Below are 15,594 nucleotides of genomic sequence, written 5' to 3' on the forward strand. Positions count from 1 at the left end.
TAGTGAGAATAAACAGAGGGAGAAATAGTTTCCAGTGAACAGTTTCCTGTTTGTTTGTTCTTCTACAGCCATCCACACACAACTCAGTGAAATACAGTGAAATATGAAATAACACACAAATAAACACATGGCAGGGATGATGTGCATACCACATATAATAAATGAATAAATAAAATAAACAATCTTATATATATGTCATATTCACAGGTGAAGGATGTATTTGCAAATCATATTACAGGAAAACAAGTTTAAGCCTCAAATCACGCCAGCAAGTATTTGACATTCACAGTTGTACTATTTAGATTTTGAATTTGTGTGTAATATGCACTTTGCAATTTTTGGAGATCCACATTATGCTTTCAAACTTATTCATGAAGAAATGAACGTTGGTGTAGGATGAATGGAAAAACAGGGCAATGATATACTTTAGGAAAAAGTCCTCAGGAACGCCTTCAGGAAAACCTCACAAACAAACTTACATCAGTGACAAAAATAAGTTGTGTCAGCCTGAGCTGTTCTCAAAGGCATTTAACACCAAGCACAGCTTCGGCTTCACACAAAAACTCTTGTTGAAAGGCATAACTGCATGTGTGTGTGTAATAGGAAAGTATGTGCATTACACCTGAACTATACCTGAGGATAAGACTCATTTATTAGTCTATACAGGAAGCTGCCAATAATTTTCTGCTCATGCCTGGGCATGGCCACGGCTGAAGGGTGGTTAAGGCTTTTCCCAGCCAGAGACCGCTTGATTAGATTTCCATAGAGGATTTTTGGAGGACGTCCTGGACCCTTTGCCTTGTTACCTAAACTTTTCCTGAGCTGCTTTTTGTCTAATAGCCGCTCTGCTAGCAGATGTCGCTGCTATAGAGGGTGTGCTTAGTTTAGATGGTACGAATAAAAGCCATGTGAATGCCAACGCCCAAGGTTTGCCAGGATGATCAATGGTATACAACTCTGCTGTAGCTGATTAGCATATGCGTGATATTTCTACATGCACTCAGTGGTTGGTATAATTAGAACAGGTCCACATTCCACCCTAATGCCACCTCATGTCTGTACTCCACACTGCAGTTTTGTTGCATTTGTGTTGCACCTCGTCGGCGTTGCATTTTGTTCTCATTGTGTTGCATCAGACGGAAGTGCCCAAGTTCAAATATAATCTGTCGCAAGTTTTATTATATATTTTTTTCCACGTGTTACATTGAAATAATGAGCAGCAAAGTTCATAATGGTTCTCTGGAGTAATGGCGCATACAAAAATGATTAAATGATTGACAGTTTGAAGTGCTATTATGTTTCCATTTCAAAACAAAGAAAAAAAGAGAGCGGTAGAAAAGATTTGCTATCTTTTAACTGCCATTCGGACAAATTGGAGGAGCGTTGGTGTGTATATGCAGGTATACCCACCTCTGGAAGGAGGGACGTGTTCCCTGCAGAATGTATATCTTAAAGAATAACGCTGCCTTCAATATTATATTTGCATTATGTTATTTATTGTATTCCTTTGAAGTCAAACACAAATCCCACGTAGCTAGCTTAAAGCCACAGTTTACTCACTTATGAAGACCCGACTACACTGTGGAACATGCAGAATTTGAACTATAATCTTCCATACTTATATCTGACTAGCGCCTGTGGGTGTACTGTAGGTTGTCTCAGAGCAGGTTTTGTTTACAGATGGCACAAATACCTAACCTTTATGCATAGTGATGAAGCAGGAACAGATGCTTCTCCCCTCTGCTCCACTTCCACAAAAAAACAGCATTCAGTGGAGAAGACAAAGGAACAGAAAAAACCCCAGAGAAGCAACACTGTATAAAAGTATCTTCTTTCCAAGCAGGTTGTCAAAATGGCAGATGGTAAAATGTATAATGTAGGAGAGGGAGAAGGTAGATGTGACACGGAAAACATGGATGTCGGTGGAAAATTACTCATGCATTCTATAATCTCTGGTAGTGATGAGTTGGTCTGCAGAAACCCTTGTGAGGCACACACAGGCACACGCTTCTGTTCAGTTTGGCTGATTAAGGTGCCGGTCAGACTAACTAGTCGATTCTGTGTGCGTGTCTGCGCGTAATTACTACTCTGCCATGGAACTATAAATGTCGGACTTTTTCTTTCTTTAATCACATTTGCATCAGTCTTCTTATCTCTTTCTTTTCTCACTCACACACACACACAGCTGCATATCAGTCTGTGTCCATGTGAGATCCAACCTGCAGAGGTACTCAGTTCCTGCTCTATTACCATCCAAAGTCTGAAGGCCCAATTACCATCTCGCAAGTTGTCCCTTGACTCAGACCTCAAAGAACATTTGAATATAGCAAATTCACCTTTTTTTTTTAAAGCTTCAGTCATTGGAAGTGACCAAAAAAGAAACTACTACCACAGACACAGGCTTCTTCGGGGCACAGGTCCCCAACCCCCGGGCCACGGACTGGTACCGATCCGTGAGTCATTTGGATCAGGTGTGAAATTTATGGTCGTTTTCGTTAACTTGGTTTCCCTGGGTCTTTTCCCGTGTTGTAGTTGTGTGTCATTTTTTTAAAAGAAATATTTACGTGTTACCATAGTGACCAGAGAGCATTAAGAGGCAGAAAGGAGAATGTTACTCTCAATGTTGTTGGTGCATTTCAGGAGGATGCTGCTAATAAAGTTAAACAATTATACAGTGAATTTACGTTTATTATTAGATTTACAAAAAACCACAGTTTTTGTCTTGGTCGTATCATTTCATACCTTAAAGGCCGGTCTGTAAAAATACTGTCTGATATTAAACCGGCTGCGCAAAAAAGGTTGGGGGCTGCTGTTTTAAGGTGTTGGTCCGAATCAGTTGATGAGTTTGTAAACCTTTCCCCGTGGTTTGGTTTGTTTTCACACAGAGAAAAATCCAAGTGAATCAAAATGTGTCACGACAAACAATGTGAGACCATCTGTTCAGTCCACTCATTGACCAGATGTGTGTGGGGTGGGAGCAACAAAAGTAAATACAGGTGCTGTGTGAAAAAAACAGAGCATTTATGGTCATTTCACAGCTAGCCTGTACAGGCCTTTGCACATCACCTCCCTGCATTGAGAATACAAAGCACAAATTGCTACCAGATGTTCTTTTTAGCTTGAACGTAACGCACTACCATTTGACACCAAAACCAAAGTGCTATGGAGTTTTTTTGTTTTTTTTTAAAGAGGACAATCACCTTAACATAAAACGTATATTCCAGCATATCCAAAATGAATGTTACTTGCTCGGCTTTCCTTCCTGCTGGTCCCTTTAGACGTTGCCACAGTGGACCTTCTGCCTCCATCTCACCCCCTTGCATCACCCTCTGTCCTCTCTCACTACATCTATGAACCTCCTCTCTGTTTTTTTCTTCCTCTTGCCTAGCAGCTCAATCACATCCTTCTGCCAGTATATCCTACGGTGGCCCCGAGAGATCAAATGCACTGCAACTTAAGAAAACACCAGCAAACAGATAATGGCTGCAAAAACACAAATCAGAAACAAAAAGAAAACACAATTGCAAAATGGGGAAAGCAGTAATGTGACAAGTAACATGCTAACAGCTAATAGCATGCAGCTAATATGAATCATGTGATTATAAGACATATTACCTAATCCTTTTCTTCCTTTACAATACTAATAAATGCTCTGCTTCTTTTTCAAAGCTGGTCTGTGAGCTTATCATTTCCCCACTTTCATTTTGTCTTATTGTTGTTGCTGTTGTTGGTTGGTTTTGTTTTACTTTTTTAGAGCATTTTTTCTATTAGGCGGTGTTTTCTGAAGTTGCGATCCGCTTGATCTCTCAGGGCCACCGTAATATCCACTATCTGCACAAACTATCTCAAACTTTCCTCTAACTTTGCCTCCAAAAAGCTAAACCTGTCCCTCTGATATAGTTCTTCCTTTCCGTCCAGTTCACTCCCAACAACAATAGCCACATAGCCAAAAGCAGCACAACATACTATAGTTTGTCTCAGTACCATTTTGTAAGCGACTGTCTTTCTTTGTCTTTCTTCTTCTTGACCAGTCTTGTTTATACTTGCAGATTTTTTAAATTACCAAATATTTTATCCTAATTAAACTGCAATAAACTGAATCTCTACCTGTATTTTTCTATTGCGTGGACTCCCATAGTCGTAAATGATTTAACTCCATAGTAGTTTAGAACATGGATACAACAAACAAATGAAGTTTATGATGCATGTCAGACACTTTGTGGTTGCGATTGCAATTCCTACTATTTAAACGTCTTATTTGGTAGAAGAAAATTCTACAAACGCACAGAGGAGCAGAGGCAGATTATATAATGAATAATGATGTAGCAGCCCTCTGATATTTAGATTATAATATTCTTACCTTACTTACATCATTAAGTTCACTGTAAGACATCGACAATATTTGTATCTGTATAGCAACACAAAGAAAATACGCACTCAAATCAAACACAAACTATGTATGCCATCTTGTTTTGCGCTCTAATTTTATCCATCATCCAAGTACAATTGTCTGGTGTTTGGTTAGATTTATCACTGAGGAAGTATGGGACGCTGACTCAGCTGTGGACTAAGGCAAAGAAGCTTTGAAAGTTTAAAGACCAGAGTGAGTAAGTTACATAAAATCCCCCAAAGTCATTTATTATAATAAAGTAGAGAAAGTCAGCACAGAAAAGAAACACACAAACACGAGCTCTTAACAGCCTCTGTCTTAACCTGGTTTAAGCTGATTGAAACGATGAAACTAGTGAGAAAATAATGCTGAGGGCACCTACCTAATAACCCCCTGCTTTGTTTGCTTCGTATTTTGACTGAAAATGATCAATCACCTCCTGAGCAGTTTGGCAATCGAGGGAGTGCTTCCTTGGTGTCAGCTCCTCATAACAATTTGTGTCTACCAGGAGAACGGCCTCCATGAATGAGGGAGACAAGAGGCTGAAAAATAGATGTTATGGAAGGGGAGGCGCAAACCTTTAAGACAAACACTATAAAGTTTGGATAAGAGGTACAACACCATTAACACTTCATGAACCAGAGCACACGCACTTACTCAAACTGCGACAGTGTTAACAAATGTACAGCAGAGCTGAAACTGATGCAAAGAAAGCTGATCTTTTAATCACGTCTTCTACATTTATAACAAGTGCTGAAACCATTAGCTGCTCTAAATATCCAAACCACTTTGTAAACTTACAGAACATTAAAATATCATTTTTTAACCACACGTTCTCTGATAAAAATCCTCAGGGTGATGTAGGAGCGGTTTTATTTGCAGAACAGTAAAGTAACTGAATGTGTCGGGAATCACTATTTTAAGTCTCTAAGACTTGACTTATGTGCCAAGACTGGCGAATTGATCTTTTAGTCGTCATATGTTCCCTAATGGTGATGAAAAGCAATAAAATAGAGTATACTAAGAAATGCTATTAACAGTACAAACGTCCCTTGTCTGCTTGTCATTTGCTCGGTTCATCAGCTCTATTCCCTGAGTGCATCTCCTCCACTTGTTAGCCCCCCTGGCACTCAATTCTCCCTGCACCACTGGGCTGCAGCCTGTGGGTGTGTGCATGTGTGTGTGTGAGTATGCAGGCAGTCCCAGCCTTCTACGTAAGGATATTTAAAGCCTTTTGGGGATGGTTGGCTTGGTAGCAGAGACAACACCTGTGCATGAGTGAGTGTGTGTCATTGTGTAAGAATGTGTGTGTGTGTGTGTGTGTGTGTGTGTGTGTGTTAGCCTCATCTCCAGAGGGCAATAATGAGCTGCAGTCAGGGTCAGGGGCTCTGACTTATGAGGACGTATTGATCCAGCAAGCCTTGCAGTGATTGAGGGTTGTTTGTGTGGACAGTAACTTCCTATCACTGAGCTTGGAGTGCTGCATCGTGGACAAGGAGGAAATAGTCTCGCAATCTGTCTTCCAAACATGATGTTGTAGCACACTACCCCCCTAACTGCAGCCACTGTAGCCATGAACAACCTGGCTGAGCCGTAAGGTTTACAAAGCACTTAATTAAATACATTTTGCGTTTAACAGCATTCCCCCAAAATTAGCAGTAGTTAGCAAATGTTGCTTTGGACTGGACTGTTCCACAGTTGGTTGCGGCAGATAGCTGCCCCTCCCTGAGCCTTGTTCTGCCAGAGATTTCCTCCCGTTAACAGGTAGTTTTTCCTTCCCACTGTCGCCAAGTGCTTGCTTGGTCGTCTGACTGTTGGGTTTTCTCTGTATTATTGTAGCACCCTGAGGTGATACAATAAATTGAGCTCTTGGTAACTACGTAAAAGTGTTATAATATTATTAATCCACCAATCAAACCCCTACCCCCACCCTAGGGATAGCTAAGGAGGTAGCGCAGGTCACCTACTAATCTGAAAGTTGATGGTTTGATCTCTGGCTACCCCAGTCTGCATGCCAAGGGGCCTTGGGCAAGATACTTGAAGCATAAAAGAAATGCTTGTTTGAATGGATGAATGTGGCATGCTTCAAGCTTTTGTCTGCTAGAGTAGAAAAGCGCTATATAAGAATCAGTTCATTTACCCACCAACAGCTATTTGGGATTACTTTATTGGCTTACACTCACTTCACTCATAGTTTCATTGTCGTTCTTGGATTGGTTGGGTTTAAGAACTAGAGCTACTTAGCGTTAGGTTTTCTGCCCCATCCAAAACAGTACTTAATAAGTGATTCATATGCTTGGTGTGGAGCAACTGACAAGGTACCTGGATGCTCATTAGCTTCATGTATAATGTTTTGATTCAGTTATTCTTTAGTCAATTTTAATAACACATGTGCAACTTTAGCATCAAATACAATGTTTACAACTCACTTTGCCCTTTATCTAAAATACTGATGATCCTGAGAGCATTAGCTATATGCTCAGGTATCAAATGCAACATCACTCCTATTCCCCATGTTTGGAGGGTCCAAGCTCAAAGCTGAAAAAGACTGTGTTGAATATTAAATGATTCTCTAGGCTTCTGTTTGGCTTCAGTGTAAACCTTTGGGTGACAGCAATTAATATTTAATTGTTTTACTTTAAAATCCAACATATTAAATGAGTCATTGCAACGGATCAAAGTGATAGCTTCAAATAGCTTTTTTTTGCATGATCAGTGGTATAAAATCAAAGGACACTGTGTTCAGTGATTAAAATTGCCAAAAATATTTACAGTTTACATTCTGCACATTCATTTTAGACTTTTTCAAATAATAAGTTGTTCATTTTCTGCAAATGGTAAAACATATTGTTAGGACCCTTTACAGTGACTTCCACACAATATATCTATACTGTCTGGACAATTTATTAATACCAGTGTATGCAGGTGGAGCTCCTGCCAATACAAAAGTAATCTTTTAGCAGTTTATGACAAGAACAAAGGAGGAGTGCAGTCAAAGAAGAAAGCAGGAAACATCAGTGGTGTGAGAACTGCTGAGCACAGTCTTACTTGTACTTGCTTTTAATCCTCCAGAGTTTAGAAATACATTTTCTCATTATTGCTGTCTTTTTAAAAAAAGATATATAAATAATTATTAGTAATCATAATAGTTAGCATGCCTTGTTTATATATATATTATGGAAGAAGATGGACGCTAGAAGACAGTCTTAAGAAATACTGATGCACAAGCAGGGGCTATGTAAGTACTTGCATGTAATAACATTTTGAAACGAATTCTAAATTTTGCTGCGAGCCAAGAAGGCAGAAAAAGAAAGTGGGTTTTATTTTCTACAGACCAAAAACATGAACTATCAAAAACAAGTGCTGCAAAGTAATTTAAACATATTTTTTTTAGAGATATGAACTATAATGTAGACACATTTTTTGGGGAAGCCAGGTGTGTTTGTGTGCTTCCAGCTCAGGAGCTTGACAGTTAAAGCAACAGGTAGCATGTGACAGCCTTTAATAAGGTCTGACAATCAGTGTTTGATACACCTCGAGGCAAACAGGATCCAAACAAGCCAAACAGTTGGTGCTCAGTTTGAAAATGTGTCTGTCACAAAAACTGCTAAATTATTTAGCGCGGCAAAGAAGTAAACAGTATTTGGCAAAGGGGTGGGGCTTGCTGGCAAGGAGAGACTGACGTTTCACAGAAAAGGGTGTGTGCACCTGACAGTTAACTGTTACTGTGTGTTTTACTACAGTATGTGTTGTACCTTAATGGTGCAACTCTTTAGCCCAGAAGAGTTCTGCAAGCTAATGTATAATTGAAGACAGACTTTCACAGTCTAAGATAACGCCCTGCACACACACTGCAGCTCGAATTCAAAACAGCTGTTGTGACCACCACAATGAGGATCAGCACCTCACTTGACCTTCCAAGTGACCAGATGTAAACATCATTAAATGGTAATGTGGACTTCTTGAGCCTGGAGAGCCAAGGAGATATCCATCTCCTTCAGTCCCCCAATGTGCTAGGAGCATTCTCCTGTAAAAAAAAAAAAAGGAATCTGATATGTTCGGACACAGTTCAGGAAAGGTATGACAGCATTTCACAGAGGACTGACAGTGTTATGAAGAGAGGGGGGCTTCTCTCTTCTCTCAAGAATTTATTTAATGCATTTCCATCCCGTACACCACAGCAGGATAATGGCATGATTATCCAATGTAGTGTATTACTTTGGTAAGAACAACTGCTGGACATTGATATCTGAATTCTATGTATATACATCCTGCATGGATGTTAAAGAAGATGAAATATTGTGCTGCCTTTTCACTTTGAATACAGCATTTTGTATTATATTTAAACATTTAAGTCTGTATGATTTAAAACCAATCATTAAGGAAGAACAGTTAATTCTGAGCACCGTAAATTAATGTTTTTTTTTTAATTAAAAGTGCATTTGCATTCAGTCTAGGTTATTGTAGGTATGTTGGGTTTTTAATATTTTCTCAAACGGTTACTTTTGCATTGCCCTTTTTTAAGACAGAAGCTACAAGGACAGACAGGTGATATGACCGAGAGATGAGGGGAGTGACATGCAATAAAGTGCTAGCCAGACCAAAATTGAACTGGGGACGCTCTTGATGGCATTTGTGCCCTCGTGGTATGTACCCTCATCACGAGGCTATAGAGTTATCCTGAGCCTACACATTTGTATTATAAAACATTAATAAAGAGAGTATTTTGCCCGTGTTATTTTCTTCCCCCTGCCTTTTACAGCCAGTTGCTTTGTGACTAATGACATTAACAGTAAATCTGTTCTTCTTCTTCCACAATGTGTCTTCCATCCTATCTCCCTCCACTCACCCCCAACCGGTCACGGCTGCTGCAGGTTTCTTCCTTTTAAAAGGAAGTTTTTCTTTCCCACTCTCACCAAAGGCTCAAAATAGGTCGTTTGATTCCTGGGGATTTCCTTCAATTACTGAAGGGTCTTTACAGTATAAATCACCTGAAGCCAACTGCTGTTGTGATATGGAAAACATATACAAATTGAATTAAATTAAATTGAATCTTCTTGTGCTTCTTTTTACATAAAAATGGACCAGCTCAAGAAGACGACGTTCATGAACACGGTTGTTCTACAAATGCCAAAAAGCCCCAAAACAAAGTAAACCGAGACACAGAGCTAACCACTGCTATAACACAGCCCTTCAACACGAGTCCAAAGCAGCCCCCGTCTCCTTTACTCAGAGGCAATACCAAGCTCTGCACTGTGGGTCAAATACACAACTGGAGCTATTAACTAGGCCTAGCTAATGGTTCTGACATTCTCAACATCACCATCATTGCCAGTGAGTGTGTGACCAAACTGATTCACTGGATTCACTGATCGTATTGAGGATGTGAACGTCTGAATCTGTTTGATATGGTTCCCTCATGTGTTTCCACTCTATATTTAAAAAGTGAGATTGTAACCCGCGAGTCTCTCTGTGCATTAAACATACTGTTAGTCCTCCATGACTAACAGTATGTGAGAGCTCGTGTTGTTCCTGCTGCAGCCCAGTTGCTGAGTCTGAATGGCCATCATATTTGTTTTACCCCTCTAAAATGTTTAATCAGTTTCCCTTATAGTTAAACAGTGTTTGAGAAAAAAACAAACTAAAAGCTTAAAAAAGCACCTTTTTGTAATATGTAGCTAAGCAATATGCAAAACGTCAACAATATATAACAACCAGTGACTCACTTGTCTCATGGCAACAAAAAAGCCATTTTTAGTCAGTGGCACAATACTTAGTCTAAGTTATTGGAAATATCAGTGAGTAGTATTGCCCCCAAAAATGTGTTAAACTGTTCTGACGGCTTTGTGTATCCCTCAGCAGCCATGCCATTCAGACATTAAAACCACACATGTCCCATGTGGAGCACTGAAATGAGGGTTTGTTCCTGTTTATAAACCAGGCCTCTTTATTCTTAAATACAGACGCTTGTGATTTCGAGAACATGTGTCTGAAATGGTATGGTAATTCATTTTTATTACACCGTAACAAATACTTGGAAAACAAGCACAGACATGACACACAAGAGTCAAAGTTATTGAAATTCAGATGCGATCTAGTTTCCATTGTTCACACGTGCAAAAATGGAAAAGAAAAGCCTGAAAATCACAGTTCACTGCGAGTGAAATTTAAAATTGGTCCTTCTACAACGCACTTTGGCAGGTTTGTATGCACAAAAGCACACACACTATGAAATAGAAAAAGAAAAATGCATTTGGATTAACACATTCTTGTTAACCCCAGTGTCCCCAGTGCAGAGTCCTTTAAGGCATTCAGCCTTTAAACTGTAACACGGGTTTGGTTTCAGTGTCAACTTTTGGCCTCATTCCATTTCCTCTCTATTACATTTTGACCTCACATTAGAGGCTGAAACTTCACTTGCCGCACGTTGGCATTGGTACCCGCTGCTGTTAGTCATCATCCCCTCAGAACAAACAGTATTTTAAATTGAGTATGCTGTAGACGGCTGAACAATTTCCACAAAAACATGTAGACACTGATTGGGCCACACCGCTCTCTGCAATCACTGGCCTGGTTTTTCTCATTCGCAGAAGAAGAAAGGGGAATATATGATCTGTGTTTTGCTCAGGTTGAAAACCAGCCGCTGCTTTGTGTACTCAAGGAGAGGTGAATTATATTGGCAGAGGAACATTGGACAAACATGAAACAGTACTCGGACCAACTTGTATGTTTTATGATGTTAAAAAAGCCAAAGAAGTAACACTATTTGCTGACATGAGGGGTGTGGGATTTACCTAAACGCAAAACCAGTGTAGTAGTACAATAAGTAAGGGTAAGATATGCGTGGAAAAAGTATCTGATCATCGGCATACAACCATCCTGGTGCAGGTCGTCCTTGTTCTGCTGAGTTTGGGATTTCTGTTTGTTTTGTTCTTGTTTTTATTCTTTCTTGTTGTTTGTTTCTGGTGATATTTAGCTTTTGTTTTCTGCTTTGTTTTTAATATTATAATTCAATTTAATTTTATTTATATAGCGCCAAATCACAACAAAAGTCGCCTCAAGTCATAATGACCCCAGTGTTTTCCAGCCTGCGTTAGCTCTACCTTGTACCTTGTAATATCTGCTTCTACCCTCACGTTTGCATCAAATAAACCTTGTCCTGCGTGTAGCTTTTGTCATTTTTGGTTGGGCCCTGTCATCTTGCTGCAACTTTTCTGTGTGAAGTTTGCATGTTGTCTCTGGTCCTGAATGTTTTGTCTTTGGGTACTCCAACTTCCTTCCACAGCCCAAAGACAAGCATGTGCATTTAATTGGTGATTGTAAATTGGCAGTAGATGTGAATAGTGGTCTGTGTCTATTTGATAACCCTGCGCTAGACTGGCTGCCTGTCTGGGGTTGCCTTTTGTTCTATGGCCGCTGGGATTTCTGTGAATTGGACGAGTGGTATGGATGGACGGATGGCATCTGAACTTTATCATTTTTTCAGGTCTTGCATTCGTTTTACTTCCTTCCTTTACTCTGATTCTCTTCACCTGTGTGTAACTTCTATTTTCCTTTTGTCCATTGTTCATTCCCAGGCTTCTTGTGTTTTTTTGTTTATTTCTCAGAGTTTTGTGTTACTTCACCATTAGGACTGCACTTCTGTATGCTTCATTATCTGCATTTGGGTCCACATTCCAAACTCCAAACAAAACATTCAACATCTTTTAGAAATAAAGGAGCCTAACAGTGTCTGTGCCAACAAAGCAAATGTGAGGACACTGCTTTTATTCTGTCCACTAGCCAAGAAGGTTAAGATAAATAGGTAATGCCCACTGAATCGTGACTATCATTTAATTAGAGCTGATGACTGATACAGCCTATCCTCAAAATGCCCAATGAACAGACTGATATACTGCACCAAGAAAGTGCCCATATATGAATAAATGAAATATCATATTTTTGAGTTCTTGTCCAAACCAGTAGGTGTTTTAATCTGCGTCAGCGGTCCTTTAGCTCAAACATGATTCAACAAATTCACAACTGGTCGATACACAGGATACAGTGCAGTTACTGCCAAGCAGCTCAGCTGAGACAGTTGGAAATCTGAACGCTTGTGCTCGGAGGCCATCACAGAAGTGGTAAGATGAAAGCATTAATGCTTCTCCCACTAGTCACACATTTCTCTGGAGGATTGCACTAAAAAGCTTTGTTGTCACAAGCCTAATCCTCTGCCTTACAGGCCGTAAAACCACGGCCAACCATGTCAAAGGGAAGGAAGATGCGAGTTTAGGCAAATAAATAAATAAATAATTTTAAAAAATGAAAAAATAAAAAGTATAAATGAAAAGTCCCCCCATGGGAGACAGGAAGTCACGTCAGTTGCATCCATTTCCCTTCTTCTCATTCTTGGTGATGAAATGAAATACCATCCTTTGGTTTAAATTCTCACCCTCCTCCAGCATATTTACTTTTTCTTTCTTTTTTCTTTTTCTTCTATTTTTTTAAGAAAAAAAAGAAGACTGCAGTGAATCTTCTTCATGATATCATGTCTGACATGCAGCAGCAAACCTCATCTAGTTAAAAAGGCAACAGGATGCTTGAAAGCAGTTGAAAGAGTGCCCCCTGTTGCCTGGTTGACAATCCTTCTCCATAAAAGTCAATTAAGGAAAAGGAGCATTGTGCTTGCAAACACTTTTGACACTTTAACGCTGATGCAGATGAAGCACTCTCTTTGGTTTTCTTTCTTTTAATTTGACTTTACAGACGTTCACGTGCTCAGAGCGACAGAGAGAGAGACAGAGAGAGAGAGACAGGGGGCGGTGGGGCTCACCCGGACCTGTTGACCCGGAGCCATGTGCAGAAAATAGAAATTCATTATCTATTATCCACTGCGCTTTAGACCGACCATCGTCATGGTGGTGCGTCTTTAATTTATTCCGATAAGCAGCCACATGACATGGACCATATATTTTAAACACCGTGCGCACCGCATAGTTAATAACCTCGTTAAATCATTAACTGCTATCACAGTGAACGTAATCGTAATAATCTGTGCTGTTTCTGTGTGTTAGGACACAAGCTGTTAGGATTTTTCGATGATTATCATGTTTACTTTAAAGTTCTTTCTCCCCCTTTTTTCATTTCTCAACAAACAAATCTGAAGCTAAAAGCGTCACATTGCATGAAATCAGTGATAGATTAAGGTATCTGTGCAAAGACGCAATCCTTTCGGCTTCACGTTGAGATCAGTTTTCTTTTATCTGCCACATCTGATCGCATTCCGGTCATTTTTTTTGTCGTGATAATTCTTCTGATAACACAGAATAAAAGCAACAGTTAAGAGGGAGAACACATGTGGCTTTTTCTTACCTTTTCAGACATCAAAGAGCGTGTCTACAGTTGTTCAGGAGAAGAAAAAGCCCAGTAATCCGTAAATCAAAGCTCTACTTTCCAAATTCTTTCCCCCTCCTCTTTGCTCCCTGTAACTCCGAGCGATTGCCCTCAAACCCAAATCAAATATCCGTCCAGGAGCATTCCTGTGTTCAAAGCACTCCAGCTGAATGTATTCTTCTCCGGTTTGTGTTTTCTGGTTGTCACCGAAAAACAAGAAGAAATGTATGCGATAGTTTAATCACTGCAAGAGGGAGAGGAAATTTACTGATGAAATGGACACCTGCGCGCATCAAAACCGGATTCGACGGTGCGCCTCAGGAAACCCACTCGTCTTTCATCTCTTCCCTCTTGCCCAGTCTTATTTTTCCCCGCTCCTGTGATCACCGAAACGGAGAGATCAACACTGATGAAGGGCCCCCAGATCGTGTCCAAGTTGAGCAGGAGAGCAGTAACGCTTCCATCAGTGCAGACTAACCCGCTGCGCCCTGAAAACTGGAGAGGTTAAAGGCTGTGATCAGTGCCGCTGCACCGGGAAATATCCGAAACCTTTAACAGGAGTAAAGACGGACTACAAGACATGACGGAGCAGCTCCTGATAAACCCCCCGTGTGTGCTCACACCATTTCCACTTCCAATTCCCGCACGACCCCGCCACGAGCCTCTTCACAATGATGTCCTCTGATGAATTCCAGGCAAAGCAGCGAACCCCCCCCCCCCCCCCCCCCCGACGACTCTTGGGTTTAATCTGCCGTCTCCCTGCGGGACTCGTCTCTCCAAACTCGGGGAATTCCTCAACTGAGGCGCAGAAAAAAACTACAAAAAACCAAAACAGAAAACTGGGAGCCAGTTTAACCTTGTCGCACAAGAGAGCGCAGCAGAGACTCGAACCTGCCTGTTGCGACTGTTCGGTGGGTCCCCCGGGCAGATTTTTAAAGCCGTGGGGGTTTCATAGTTTGCTCAGGCCATGTCTGAGCGTACACACATACAACATCGACGGGCTCGTGGTTTAATTTATCTCAAGCAAAAGAAATGAAAACCCTTCACAGAGACTGACAGCTTCTAAAGCCGGGCACCGCTTTCCTGTGATTCATGTGTGATCGGGAGGAAAGCAGAGCCTTGTTTTTTCTCCACATGTTAACGAACAGATGTTCCATCTCAGAGTCTCTTGCTTTAATACTTAAAGTTGGAAAATATATATATATATATATATATATATATAGTTGTAATGTGGTTTTGCTTGTGTTTGTCCGCGCCAGTGTTTTCGCTGAAAGATACAGGTGGAAACCACAAAGAAGGAAAAAAAAACTGGGGGCCTTTGAGGTGTCGCAAATGAATATTTTAAAGGGGGGCGTGTGTGCGCGTGCGTGGCAGAGACAGCGAGACACAGCGAGAGAGAGAGAGCGAGAGAGAGAGAGATGTGGGAATAAAGCTGCGTGTTTTTGCGCGCAACAGCGAGAAGGTGAGTGACAAAGAAGGGTGGAAGTGAGCGCAGAGTCGCAGATTGAAAGATCAGCACCAAAGACAGCGACGGGTTAAAACGATGTTGTACCAAAAAGTGATTCCCGATGTTTTTATATATATTTTTGAACGTCTATTATTTTTGCTTATACTAGTAAAAAGAATTTACTAATTTATGAATGGGTTATGTATAAAATAAAGAAATGGCATATTCTGCACATATCTTTGTGACTCCGTGTTGCTGCATTATAACCAATCAGTTTTTTTTGGTACTTAAAATGTCTTTATTGAACTGTGATGTATTTTTTTTTTTCAATCTCTGCTGTCATCTTGCCTCAGTCTCTCTTGAAAAACACATTTTTAACGTAAGT

The 15,594-nt window shown here is 40.4% G+C and overlaps 1 protein-coding gene across 1 annotated transcript in view; it reads right to left on the reverse strand.

The window, feature by feature from the left end:
• The window catches only part of LOC148102431 (uncharacterized), a 69,736-nt gene extending 55,285 nt beyond the window's left edge, over nucleotides 1–14,451 (reverse strand). Inside the window, exon 1 of the mRNA XM_087841531.1 lies at nucleotides 13,742–14,451. The gene's annotated coding sequence lies outside the window, so the exon portion shown is untranslated. The remainder of the gene's footprint in view (nucleotides 1–13,741) is intronic.
• Nucleotides 14,452–15,594: the final 1,143 nt, after the last annotated feature.

Source organism: Neolamprologus brichardi, chromosome 6 (assembly GCF_056152115.1).
Source record: "Neolamprologus brichardi isolate AB-2024 chromosome 6, ASM5615211v1, whole genome shotgun sequence".
Classification (NCBI taxonomy): Eukaryota; Metazoa; Chordata; class Actinopteri; order Cichliformes; family Cichlidae; genus Neolamprologus; species Neolamprologus brichardi.